Genomic DNA, 13329 nt, shown 5'->3' with positions numbered 1-13329 from the left:
TCCCAAAAATAGTAAGAATGAACTACTGTATGGTTAAAATGGTCATGATTTGGCGTCAATGATTTTCTTATTTACTGTTTTCTTCTATGAGAGGATGTAATTTCGTGAACTGCAGTTAAAAAGTACAACAGTGCAATAAATTTTCCCGGTTTTAATTACGCTTTGTGGAAATCTCAAAATTTGGAGTAAAATTTAGTTCAATTTTCGTGCGAGGTAGTTCATTCTTCCTATAAAACAGTGTACTTTTTTCAGTGTGTAAGAGGAATCCCTTTCCCCACTTTTTCGTAAAGTACAGTTAAAAAGTTGAACTCCTTAGATTTATTTGAAACTAAGAGGTAACCTAGGGCAGTAAAAACAAGGTCGTTGATTTTTCGATATCTAGACGGGGAGGGAATCATCCGGAGTGCCCTAATTTGAGAATCAGATTCTACATTGACAATTGCACTGTGGGAGTAACCTTTCGACCATTTTAAAGTATAGGTAAAAAATATAAATTCTGTGACTTAAGTGGTGGCGTAGGGGGGGGGGGGGGCGATTATGCGGGATTCTTCGATATCTCGGCGCAGAGAGTTATCTCTTCCCTGACAGACTTTTTTTCAAAACTTTGTAGACGGGGATGGTTTCCCGGTTTATTTGAAACTTCCGTGTCACATTCTCTAATATATGCGCTCAAAAAAAGTTTACTTGCATACAAACAATTTGACCATCCTTTAAGGATTTTGGTATTGATTCCAAAAATGCGGCTCCTTCGAAATAATGACATATTTTAGGGGCCTATCTGACATATTTTAGGGGCCTATCTAGAATCAATGACATTAAAATTAGGATAGATAACTCAGTTATCGAATTTTTATTCTTTTTTTTAAGATACGTTAATAAAGCAACCCACGTACAAACAAAAAATTTTAAACCAAAGATGCAAAATTCTTAAAAAGTCTTAGCCTATATTTGAAGCTCATGGGTTCCATATACAGTGGGGAGCAAAACCGATTACATGTTGACCACTTAGGGGTATGCTTTATTTGCTTAATAAAAACCGTCTATTGAGTCCAATTGCCTTATAAACCAAACTGTACATGTACATAAATTATACACTAATGCATTTATTAAAATAAAATAAAAGTAAATATGAATACAGTTTTTCACTTTATACATAATCAGCGTTGCCAATTTAGCTTTTTTCCCGCTAGATTTGGCTTTTTTTGAAGACGTTTAGCGGGAAAAAAATGCATTTAGCTTTTAGCTTTTTTTCTGGCTTTTTTTCATGACCCTTTTAGCTATTTTTGGCTTTTTTATTTTCGACATGTTTCTATTGAAATATGGATAAATCGGCGTTTTTATCTAAGCCTTGCTGCAAGTATAAGGGTTTCCACATATTTCAAAGCTCAGTTGAAACATTAATAATGAGTCCATCCATTATGCAGGCATTTTTGTAGCAAATACACCTTGTTGTAAAGTTTTTTCATTATATACATAAAAGTTATCGTAAACTTTAAATCTACTATTACCATGCAAATTTGTTAGATAAACTGTCAGTAAATTATTGGGAACATTATCATTTGACTCGTTTATCCTTTTTATGTTATTATAATATTCTAAAGTTATTACGATATTACTAAATTAAAATAGTAGATGTGAATAGCTTTGTGCACTGAAAAAATATTGTCGTCTCCTTAAAATACGAACGCGAATTTTGGTTATAATAGCATTTGTGAATTTCTTTTATATAAACTGTTTTCCTTGTCCAAAAGACGATAAAGTCGTTTTGTCCTTATTATTAAGTGATTCAACTTAAAAATGGGTATGTTTTCATGAAAGAAGGAAGAATTAATGAAATAGTCTTTAAAAGTGAGGAGTTTTTGCATCTTAACCACAAACCAAAATAGCGTTCAAAAATAGAAGATGTTTTTCAACACTTTATTTCAAAAACGTATATATACAATAATTTCTACTTGAAGTCGAGTCTGAATTTGGAAATTTAAGTTGGCGTTAGCACGTTTTTAAAGCACTTTGATAGCTCATGAAGAAAAGGAAAATGTTTTTACTGGGAAATGTAAACTATAACTATTTTCTACAATTTAAATAAAAGTAATGTATTTCGAATTTTTCACAATTTCAAATCCAAACTAAAATTTTATTTAAAAAAATGACAAATCATTTTTTTACCAAATCCAAAGCATGCTTAAATCATTTAATATTTTAAAATAACAAGTAAATAAAATAGAGGTGTTGGGAAGGTAGCTCCCACAAAACGAAGGACTTCCAGTAAAAAATTTGTGATAGTAATCAAAATGTATCGAATACGGAAACAGAGCTAATATGCCTTAGATATTGTTACAGTCTCACAGAAGTGGAATTAAAATGAAAATAATATGCATTGTAAGTGAAATAAAGCCTTTAAGTTTGTTAAATTTCAATCAAAAATGTGACTTTTGGTACAAAAAAATTTAGCTTTTTTTCTAGCTATTTTTTAGCATTTTTAGCTTTTTTTAGCTTTTTTTTTGGGCAAATCTAGCGGTTTTTGGTGAAACAATTCTGGCAACGCTGTACATAATACATTAAAATCCAATGTCTTACTATTTAGCCCATAGTCCTTTATTTCTAATTGTGGTTTCAACGCGTCATGACATACTGGAATATCCGACTAATTGCCCTGAACTTGGTTCTAGATCTCATTCCTATTATTTGGTGCTCTTTGGTATAATCTCAACCACCTTTTAACCAGAGACCATCAATTCTCAATTGGATTGAAATCGGGGCTTTGTGATAGCGTTTTGAGCATTTGAGAACTGTGTTCCTACAACCATTTCCTTACTATTTTGCAAGTATGCTTGGGTTTGCCGTCTTTTTGAAAAACAAGTGGATCCTCAAGGTAGGCGCATGCCTCCACAACTTTGGCAAATTTGTGTGCATGATTCAACCGAATTCATGACAAACGTTGAAACATTGGTCTCTAATCTCTTTTATTTGCTTCTAACGAAAAGTGTTTAGCGTCAAAAGAAATCTTCATTTGTCTAAAATTTCGTTCCTCAGAAAAGAAAACTCTTCTTTCTGTGTATATGTTAATTTAAAGACGATATCTTAAAATCAAAAATGTTTTTATTTACGAGAGAAAATTTTCTTAGTTCAAAAAAATACGATTTTAACGGATGGACGGAAATTTCTTGTCCTAAATTTAATGAAAAAAAATTGTAGCAAAGATTTTAAACTTTCTTTTAATTTTACTATTTTAAAGAAATTTGTCCTTAATATTGGTAAATTGCGTCTCCTCTTCGATTTTGTATAAAAATTTACCACTTACTAAAATTGCCAAAGAACAATTGACGAGTTTCTCGGGTGAACGATGAGTAACAGGTTGGCTGATAAGTCCCCGGTCTAACAAATAAAAGCAAATTTTTTTGTCAAAATTCGTTTTTATTATTCAACATAGTTCCCTTCAAGAGCGATACAACGATTATAACGACCTTCCAATTTTTTTAATACCATTTTGGAAGTACTCCTTCGGTTTTGCCTCATAATAGGCCTCAGTTTCGGCAATCACCTCTTCATTGCAGCCAAATTTTTTTCCTGCGAGCATCCTTTTGAGGTCTGAGAACAAGATCTGGGGGCCAGATCTGGAGAATACGGTGGGTGGGGAAGCAATTCGAAGCCCAATTCATGAGTTTTTGCCATCGTTCTCAATGACTTGTGGCACGGTGCGTGTCTTGGTGGAACAACACTTTTTTCTTCTTCATATTGGGCCGTTTTGCCGCCATTTCGACCTTCAAATGCTCCAATAACGCCATATAATAGTCATTGTTGATGGTTTTTCCCTTCTCAAGATAATCGATAAAAATTATTCCATTATTCCGCATCCCAAAAAACAGAGGCCGTTACTTTGCCAGAGGACTTTTGAGTCTTTCCACGCTTCGGAGACGGTTCACTGGTCGCTGTCCACTCAGCCGACTGTCGATTGGACTCAGGAGTGTAGTGATGGAGCCATGTTTCATCCATTGTCACATATCGACGGAAAAACTCAGGTGTATTACGAGTTAACAGCTGCAAACACCACTCAAAATCATCAACACGTTGTTGTTTTTGGTCAAATGTGAGCTCGCGCGGCACCCATTTTGCACAGAGCTTTCCGCATATCCAAATATTGATGAATGATATGACCAACAGGTTCCTTTGATTCCTTTAAGGCCTCTGCTATCTCGATCAACTTCATTTTACGGTCATTCAAAATCATTTTGTGGATTTTTTTTTTTTTGATGTTTTCGTCGGTAACCACCTCTTTCGGGCGTCCACTGCGTTCACCGTCCTCCGTGCTCATTTCACCACGCTTGAATTTTGGATACCAATCAATTATTGTTGATTTCCCTGGGGGCAGAGTCCGGAAACTCATTATCAAGCCAAGTTTTTGCTTCCACCGTATTTTTTCCCTTCAGAAAACAGTATTTTATCAAAACACGAAATTCCTTTTTTTTTCACAATAACAAAAGTTGCTTCACAATAGACGCTCTATATCACAAACTAATTGACTTACAGACGTCAAATTTTGACACGAATCATTTGAAGGTTGGTACTATATAAAAATAATATGAATTTAATACTAGCGACGCCATCTATGTGTCAGACCGGGGACTTATCAGCCAACCTGTTAAAGAGAGTATCTATTTTTTATATTTTATATATATTTTAGTTTTTTTTTCTTAAAAAATTTAAAAGAGATATAAATAAATTTAAGACGACAATATTTGTGACAATCAGGTTTGTTCATACATGAGAATGATATGCAAAACATTATGAAAATCGAATAATTATTGTGCCCTCTATCGTACGATCAGTATACAACTTGAGATCCGAATTTATGTTTCTAGTGGAAATTTTCTTCTATTTTCTTGTGGATCAAATTAATACTCCCTGCACAAATAATGATGAAGAGTATAATTACTCTACAAGAACTTTTTAGGTAAAATGAAAGGCCTAAAAAACAAAATAACACGATAAATGGAAAGTGAGAGTGAAATATTCCCAAAAGTGGCTAATTTATTACGATACTTCAGACAAATAATGATATTGTATAAAAAAAAAAAAAAAAAAAAAAAAAAACAAATATAAATTTTGATCTTTGCACAGGATTCATATTGAATACTGAATTTGTATCCAATAGGTTAATTTCAATCGAGAGTTATCGGCAAACCTAGTTGACGGACCTGCTTCCAATCTCAGGACACTCTTAGTGGGGGTTACAGTTCTTTTTGCGATGGACTCATATCATAGTACTTTCCATCTAACATTAATGTATTCCTCTCATGGAGAGCAAATAAACATCGGTAAAATCCAATGACTTAAGAACCGAACTTGTTTGTTATCATAACAAAGAAAGAGAGACAGACTGATATGTACTCTCAGAGTATCTTAAATGCACAAAAGACTTAAGAAGCAAACACATAGCATAATCGTATTACGCATTAAAAGACTTGGAAAACAAACTTGAAAAGTTGAGAGGTTTTTAAAGGGTTAAACTGATGGTATATTTTTTATAATACCAAGCAAGAGGTAAAAAAATGGTAGAAAAAAACCCAACAGATATATTACTTTCAAACAATAACAACAAAAACAGTTCCGGCTCCATCAAAAAGATCATATATTGGAAGAAGTAAGAGACGCACAAAACGAAGAAGAAGAAGAAGCAAACGCACTATCTATAGTAGTAGCAACAACAGCAGAAGAGCAATCAAATAGGAATGGTCAGAGAAGAAGCAAACAAAAGTGGCTTAAACCACCATGCGCCACAGAAGAGAAAGGGGCCCCAATACACGATGGAGCTGGTGGTTAGCTGGGTAGTATATAAAAATCAACATTAACATGATGTTGTTGTTTAAAGCTTGTTTTTTGTTCAAGCAAAAAACGAGGAAGACAGAAAACAGCAAATCAAGCCAGGTAACAACAACGACAATAATATCAGGCAGTCTTGTTTTAAGTTTGTTTTTAATGAATTTTGTTTTGTGATTTTGTTTTTATACATCAACAACACAAAAAAAGAGCGCGCATTTTAGGACAGGCTATACAACAAAAACAACAACTTTAAAATATATGAAAAAAAATTAATCAAATAACACCCCCTTTCAAATGAATTTGCGAAAACAAATTTGCAAAACTGTATATTAAAGAGATAATATTTATTAAACATTTCTTTTCGAAAAAAAAATAAATAAAAACAAAAAAAGAAATAATAATAAAATTTAGTGGAAAACTTACGTAAGTTTAATGAAACCATAACAAAATTAAAGGTGGCGACGATGACGTTAATGGTAGTTGGATGATTGGTGGTTTTCATCTATGCCGTTGATAATGGTTAAGCAGTGGGTGCAGTGAGGGGGGAAACAATGAATGTTTTGATGATTGATTTGCTGGCTGTAGATTTATTTGGTGGAATTACCTCAATACTTGCACTATATCAAATACTTTTTGTTGCACTTTTTCTTAATAAACATAACAATTATTTAGAAAAACTATATCACGTGGGGTTGTTGCAAGAAGAAGAAGAAGAAAGGATTTTTAAAAAAGGCACTTTTGAATATATTCTTGTTTCTTTCAACTTAAGGTTGTGGAATATGGCAAACTAATTTATTTTCTTTTTTTTTCAAATATTTTTCAATCACTTTTTTCTTAAATTCACTATGAAGATATTGTTTAAAACTGCAAAATTTTGTCTTTTGACGAAATCAATGGTCTTGGCCCGCACGTAGTGAGGTCTGTGACGCTTAAACGAATTGTTTTGGGCCGCGATAGCTCTCAAACGATTGCACCGTTGGAATTTCGTTTTTCTTACGTACAAACGTTGCTAACTCCTCGTAGTGGTTGTAAACTATGACGACGAAGAGATTGGCTTTTTCAACACAAGCCTTTTACACTGGAGATTTTTTTTTGCATTCACAATTTTTTGTTAGATAGATTGGAATTTTTTTGGAGATATTTCCTCATGGACAAAGGCCTTTTGCGAAATTTAAGTTACGGCTGTATTTTCGGTCGTTGTTGTTAATAATTTATTTAATAATTTTTGTCATTATAGGCACTTTTTGCGTTGTTTTTTTTTATTTAGTTTAGAACACATACCAAGCAGCAACAACAACAGCAATACCAACAACGCTTCTCTCTGTGGTTTGTTGTTGTTGTATTTTTGTTGTGTTTTATTTTCTGCTTTGCTTTTATTTTTTTCCCCAGTTTGATTCCACACAATTACAGCATCATTTTTGTTATTTTCTTTATTGAATTTTAGCACTCTTCTTGTAAGATTTTCACAAAAACTTTTTATTAATTTCACTGGACAATGACATTGCTTTGCCAATTTAGCAACAAATTCGACTTTATTCGGAAATTTTCATCGCGGTTTTGGGAAACGAGAAATTTCTAATGTTACGAGAGGGGGAATATAATGTTGTTTGCGCCGAAGGTATGAAAAACTCGTTGTAGATGGTGAACGTCGATGTTAAGGAACGTGTAGAGCCGTCTTTGTCATCGTAGATACCTACAAAATTTACTTAAGCAGCAGCATTAAACTCTCACCAGAGCGTAAAAATTGTCTTGTCTCTCGATTATCATGCTAACAGAGAGTATGTGTATAACGTACATACTCTCTCTCTTCTCAGGTGTTTTTCTCATACAGGTGCCTTCTCATCTAAAGGCTTTGAGCGAGATCTGTATACTCTTTCATGCCATAGCAATGGTGGTGTTGCTTTAGTATCTCTCTTTATGGCTTTTTATGGTTTCATCTTTTGTATCCACGAATACAATCACACCTGTTGCCTTATACGTGTTATACCCTCTCTACCTGTATGTATTGGTATTTAGGTCTTTATTGCTTGTTGCTTCTCTACCTTGGTAATAACACAGGTACCCATTCTCTCTCTCTGACTCTCCGTATTTTATTTCCCTCTTCTGACTTTTGTATGTCTTATTGACAGTTTCGTTTAAGCCAGGAAAAAATGCGGGACTCACTGGCCACCAACAACAATAACATTGAGGAATAACACTGTTTTTTTTAGTTTCTGGCTTAAGCAAAAAGTCAAATGGTATCGTCTCGACTATAGCACCACACGCTCCCAAAAATCCAATTGCCTGTTAAGTAGATGTGGAGAGCTAAATTTGTTACCACACAGAGACAATTGAATAAGAAAACGTACCACAAGAAAAACACAAAGAAGGTAACAACAACAGAAGAGGAAGAAGCAGAAGAAAAATGTCAGATATTATTACGATTAAGGAGGGACATGAGGTATAAAGAGACTTGTTATAGTCCATGGCATTGTGTACGAATGCAATGGCTTAAGCAGAGATGAAAAACTCAAGAAGTCAAAGAGTCAAAAGGCAGTGGCGTTAAATATCTATTTAAGAGAGTTTGTAAGAGGGGGTTCGAACCAAATATTAAATGCATATGATACTTAGATGATGAAAGTGTGAATCATACGAATCTATGATTAATAGAATATTCGAAAACAAAAGACTTAAGACAAAAACCATTTATTCTTACTATTTTTGAGAATTGTACGAAAATTTTCTTCTGCTTTAACTTATGTGTACGGTCATTGAATTTTATACCCACGTTTAGTTTACAAAATATTTGAGAAATACTTATAAAAAAGGAAAATTTAATAGGACAGTGGAAAATTTCGAAAGAAAAAATAATAGAATTTAGCTTCAAGCAAATAATTTTTATTCAATAAAAATAAGTTACATTTAGCGTTAGTTTAACTACGGCAATTTTTTTCGGCGTATTTTGTTTGTAATAAAAAACAATAATTCCAACAGCAAGTTTTACCATTTTTTAAATTAAAAACATAATTCAAATATAATGTCCAGAAGTTGTTTGCATATAAATTAGCAAATTCATTTTTTAAAAGAAAAAATCTATTGATTTATTTTGTAATTTTGTACGTGTAAGTTTAAATTGTTTTAATTAGAATTCACATCCTAAAACTGAAATTTCATCTTTTTATGAATTTCGTTGTATTTCAAATGAAGAATAATAATACAAAAAAGAAAAGAAAAATATTAAATACTAAATAATAATGGTGAGAAATTCATCAGCTAAAAATTCTAAAGACTTAAGCGTCAAACTTATTTATTATCATAACACAGAAGTAGAGAGAGAAAGAGAGAGTTAGAGAGATGAATTCATTATTCTTAGCAGGGATGAAAACTCTACTTTTCAAATTGTACCAACGAGAATATAACAGTGTACTTTTTGGGTTCAAATTGTATCAAATTTCAAAAATAATAGATTGGAATACAGTAATCGAAAAAATAATATTTATCAATTAACTTTTAAAAGGAAAGGAAACTAGCAGAAACCAAAAACCAGTCGTAGAATTATCCTTATTAATACTTAATGCCAATATTTTTTAGTATTCAAGTTGGAGAACTTCACAAATCAAGGTTAAGATTTGGCCATAAAATGACTTGAAATGAGAGAAGTTCCAACTGTCCCTCGATATTCGTGGAAAATGAGTAAATTCATTCTTTCGTCATAACGAGTCAAAATTTTAAAATTTATATTTAACAAATATATTTAGTCATAGTCATTGCAACTTTGGGACAAAATTTGGTAACAAGGCATTTAATATTGGAAATATTCGTCTTATTAATTGAGAGAAAACAATTTTTCACTCAGGAATTGACCATGATGACTTTATTATCAAGACTAAAGTTCAATGGAAATACTTCATAAAATCCTAAATATATTTTCCTTTAAATTCATTTCAGGATATAAGAAAGGGTCTTTGTGGAGTCGTTTTTTTTGATACATTGAATATTTTTATTATGTATTTTAAATTTAATCTTCCGATTTGTTGTATTTTATTCAGATGGTGGATATCAGATATTTTTGTCGATTGGTGCCCTACACACCGAATCCGCTCGGACTACTAGAGCATTTTGAAGACGAACTGACTATATAAAATTGTGCCAAACAGGTCATTGTAGTATTTTACAATTGTACTTTTGGGAAGCGATATGTAGAAAATTTAATACAATTGTACCAACTTTTACATCGCTGATTCTTAGTACCACATTAGCGTAGACTTAAAGAAGTAAACACAAAAGACTTAAGAAACAAACTTCACTTAACTATGCTTGGAAATTTAAAGAATGCTAGGAAGTTAAATAAATAAATCATAAAAAATTACACATCCTTTATAGCTACTCCCGGAAAATATATTTGATCCTAAGTTTCTGACGATGTGGGTACTACAGATTGTAATGGTATGATCCAGTTAATTTTTTAATTCAAATGTATTCAATCACAGAAATGATAGTATCAATTAAAAAGTGAAAGGCAATTAAAAAATTAATTGATACTATTATTGATTTTTGTTTCAGTTAAAAAATTTGCTGAATCAAATGAATTTTTAATTGAATTTTTTAAAACTCAATCAAGACTTTAATGGGAAAATTTTTCGTGATTTTTTTTTTCTGTGTGGTATTACAATAGACTAAATATTCTAAGAAAACACTTTTTGTGAAAACCAAAAATAAATTCAACACAGAAAAAATAGTTTTTGGTTTCAATCACGAGTTTAATTGATTCAATTAAATTTTAATCGAAATTTCTTCAATTACAGAAACGATAGTATAATTAACCCACCAAAATTAAAAACTGAAATCATCCAATTAAAAAATTAATTGATAAAACAAATTTTTGTGATTGATTTTTTCTTTCATTCGTAAATTAGATGATTCAATTAAATCTTGATTTAACATTTTTTAAATTTCAATTAAATTTTTAATTGGAATTTTTTTCTGTGAAAGCAATTTTCAGGGACATCATTTCATAAATTGTTTAAATTTAAAAGTAAAAACAAATACTAGAAACAGCAAACCATTGCATTTTTTCCATACAAATTAAACGAGAACTTTAGACCAAAATGTAAAAAATAGGGCTCAGAGTCCGTAGCTCATAATCCATCTAAAAGTCGTTTATGCAAAATATCGTGGTTTCCAAAATTTCAAATGTCGAAAATCGATTTTCGTTTTGTAAAATTGGAAATGGCGAAAGTCGAGTTATCTATTGTGATTGGTAGCCAACATGGTGCAATGGTTATGCATACAAAGGGTCCTGGGTTCACTGCCATTTTCTGTCAAAAGTTGTCGCCATAAAGTTTTTGAGCGATGGATTATCCCCTCTCACTTTTGAGTGTTTCAAAGCTTCTCTAGGTGAGCTATAAAAAGGAAATCCCTTGTCATTGAGCTAAATATAAAATCGTACAGCACTCAATGATAGAAGAGAAGTGCACCACTGTGGTATCACAATGAACTGAATTGGCTACGTGAGCCTAAAATAACGGGTTGCTACCTATACCTAGCACAACCTAAACTATTCATTGTGATTCCAATCGCTACCAAACAGTCGATAGTTTACTTTCAACGTCTCTGGTTTTTATCATCGCATATACGGCTACACTTATTCCAATTTGGTTTTGTCTCTACCCTTCTCTACACTCTAGCCACTGGCAAATCCAAGTAAAAGGGTAACGTCTATAGAGTGTTGTTAACACAAATATCCATGATATTTCATGAGAAGCTGTTACTGCTGCTGCCACAGTCGCAGAGGGGCATTTTGTTAGTTTTACGTCAACGATTGATTGTATGCTTGTGCGACTGTGTACACAAACGACAAGAACACAGGCAGACAATATCCGTGTATAATTTTGTTTGCTTTTGCCATGTATTTGTGTAAGCACACACAATACCAATCAAGCAGCAGTAAAAAAAGGCTTACATGCATACATACACACCTAAACACACACACACACAATCCCAATCTTAAGTATAGGATACTCAGTTCAGTGTGCATAAACATACGTAAATAAAATATATTACGAACTCTTGAGTTTACTAACAACAGTCTCGGCATACCAAATATACATGGCTAAGAGCACAGTTCACTCATACATTCAAACTCCAACAATAAGAATCACGTCAACGACAATGACGATGACGGCCATAGCTATGAGAAAATGAAACAAACAAAAACCCCAAACGTTACGTTACACCAACCATATAACTGCCGACTAAATGACTGACCGACAGAACATCAACCAGACGATAGATGCAATCGCACACAACTCATACGGTTACAGTGGCTCATCAACAAATTCTTAAGTAAAAGACTAAAGCATATACACAAAGAAAATTTCATTAAAATTCAGTCAACGAATTTTTTTTATTGATATAACGAAACAGTTTCATTAATACAATGAAAATATTCGTTAATAGCACGAAACGTTACATTGATTAACAGAAAATTCGTTATAATAACGAAAAATTTCGTTGTAGTAACGAATTTGTTTCATTGGCTGGCTTTTAACGACACATTTCGTTAATATAACGAAATTTTTTCTATTAGTGTCTAATACTTTGAGTAGAATTCTTCTAGTTTTTAATCCTATTTTTTTATTCCAAATAATTATTAGAACAATTTTTTATAATATAAATTTGTCTTAATTTAACTAAAAATATTAACTTGTTTGTATCATAAAATTAAAACTCTACGTTGTTTTCCAGTGTGATCACATTTCACGCTGAAAAAAAATTATATTTAATTATATTGTTTTTATTTAATTATAAAATTAAAATTCAATTTATTTTAAATTTAAATGAAATATTTTCGAAACTCATTGCCTTTGAGCCACGGTATATGAACTACACTCAGTCGCCGTTAGTTAAACAAAAAACTCACACCTACATAGATGACCGTAAGATCACAGACGGCAAATACTAATAGCAAAAACAATAACAACAAAAAAAGTAAATACATTTCATATCTGTTCTGCTCAGCTTAACAGAGATCACAGCCAAATTGAGTAGAGCTCTGCTGCCAGCACTAAAGAAAAGATAGTCAGTATTAGTCGTAAGTCTTGATATACAATCACCCTGCTGAGCCTTTTGGGACTGCATGCAGTTTAAAAATGTTACCATAAAAATTGTGTGTGTGTGTGTTTTTTTTCTCGAAAAGTACAAATCTTTGTGGTAGTGATGGGGTACTACACTTAGAGCTCAGCTTTGTATTTTTTTTTTTTTGTTCGTTCGTTTTGTTTTTTCTTTTGCCTTTCAATTTTCTATGTTTCTCTATTTATTATTACGTTGTGATCATTACTACCCATATTTCGTAGCATACCTTCGTTCGACTAACAGTTTCACACCAACCAGCCAGCCTCAGCTACTACTCCTCTACACGCAACGGTGACGAGAAGTTGCTAAAAGTTTTTCCGCTTGATTAGAAAAATTTTGCACAAATACAATAGGGAGCCTCAACAGTCGTTGAAGCCTTTGTTTAGCTGTCAAACA

At 32.3% G+C, this 13329-nt stretch overlaps 1 protein-coding gene across 4 annotated transcripts in view; it reads right to left on the bottom strand.

Annotated features, from left to right (window-relative positions):
* Positions 1–13329, bottom strand: part of grh (grainy head) — a 475110-nt gene that overhangs the window by 380267 nt on the left and 81514 nt on the right. For 2 of the 4 annotated variants that reach the window (XM_075311012.1, XM_075311014.1), the window contains exon 1: positions 6244–7450. The exons of 1 other annotated variant lie outside the window; for it this stretch is intronic. The gene's annotated coding sequence lies outside the window, so the exon portion shown is untranslated. Of the gene's footprint in view, positions 1–6243; positions 7456–13329 lie in introns of those variants that run through there. One more of the 4 variants, XM_075311016.1, reaches the window with a different exon arrangement.

Source organism: Haematobia irritans, chromosome 5 (assembly GCF_050003625.1).
Source record: "Haematobia irritans isolate KBUSLIRL chromosome 5, ASM5000362v1, whole genome shotgun sequence".
In the NCBI taxonomy this organism is placed as follows: Eukaryota; Metazoa; Arthropoda; class Insecta; order Diptera; family Muscidae; genus Haematobia; species Haematobia irritans.
The sequence above is the reverse complement of the archived record's forward strand: the minus strand, read 5'-3'. Positions and strand labels throughout refer to the sequence as shown.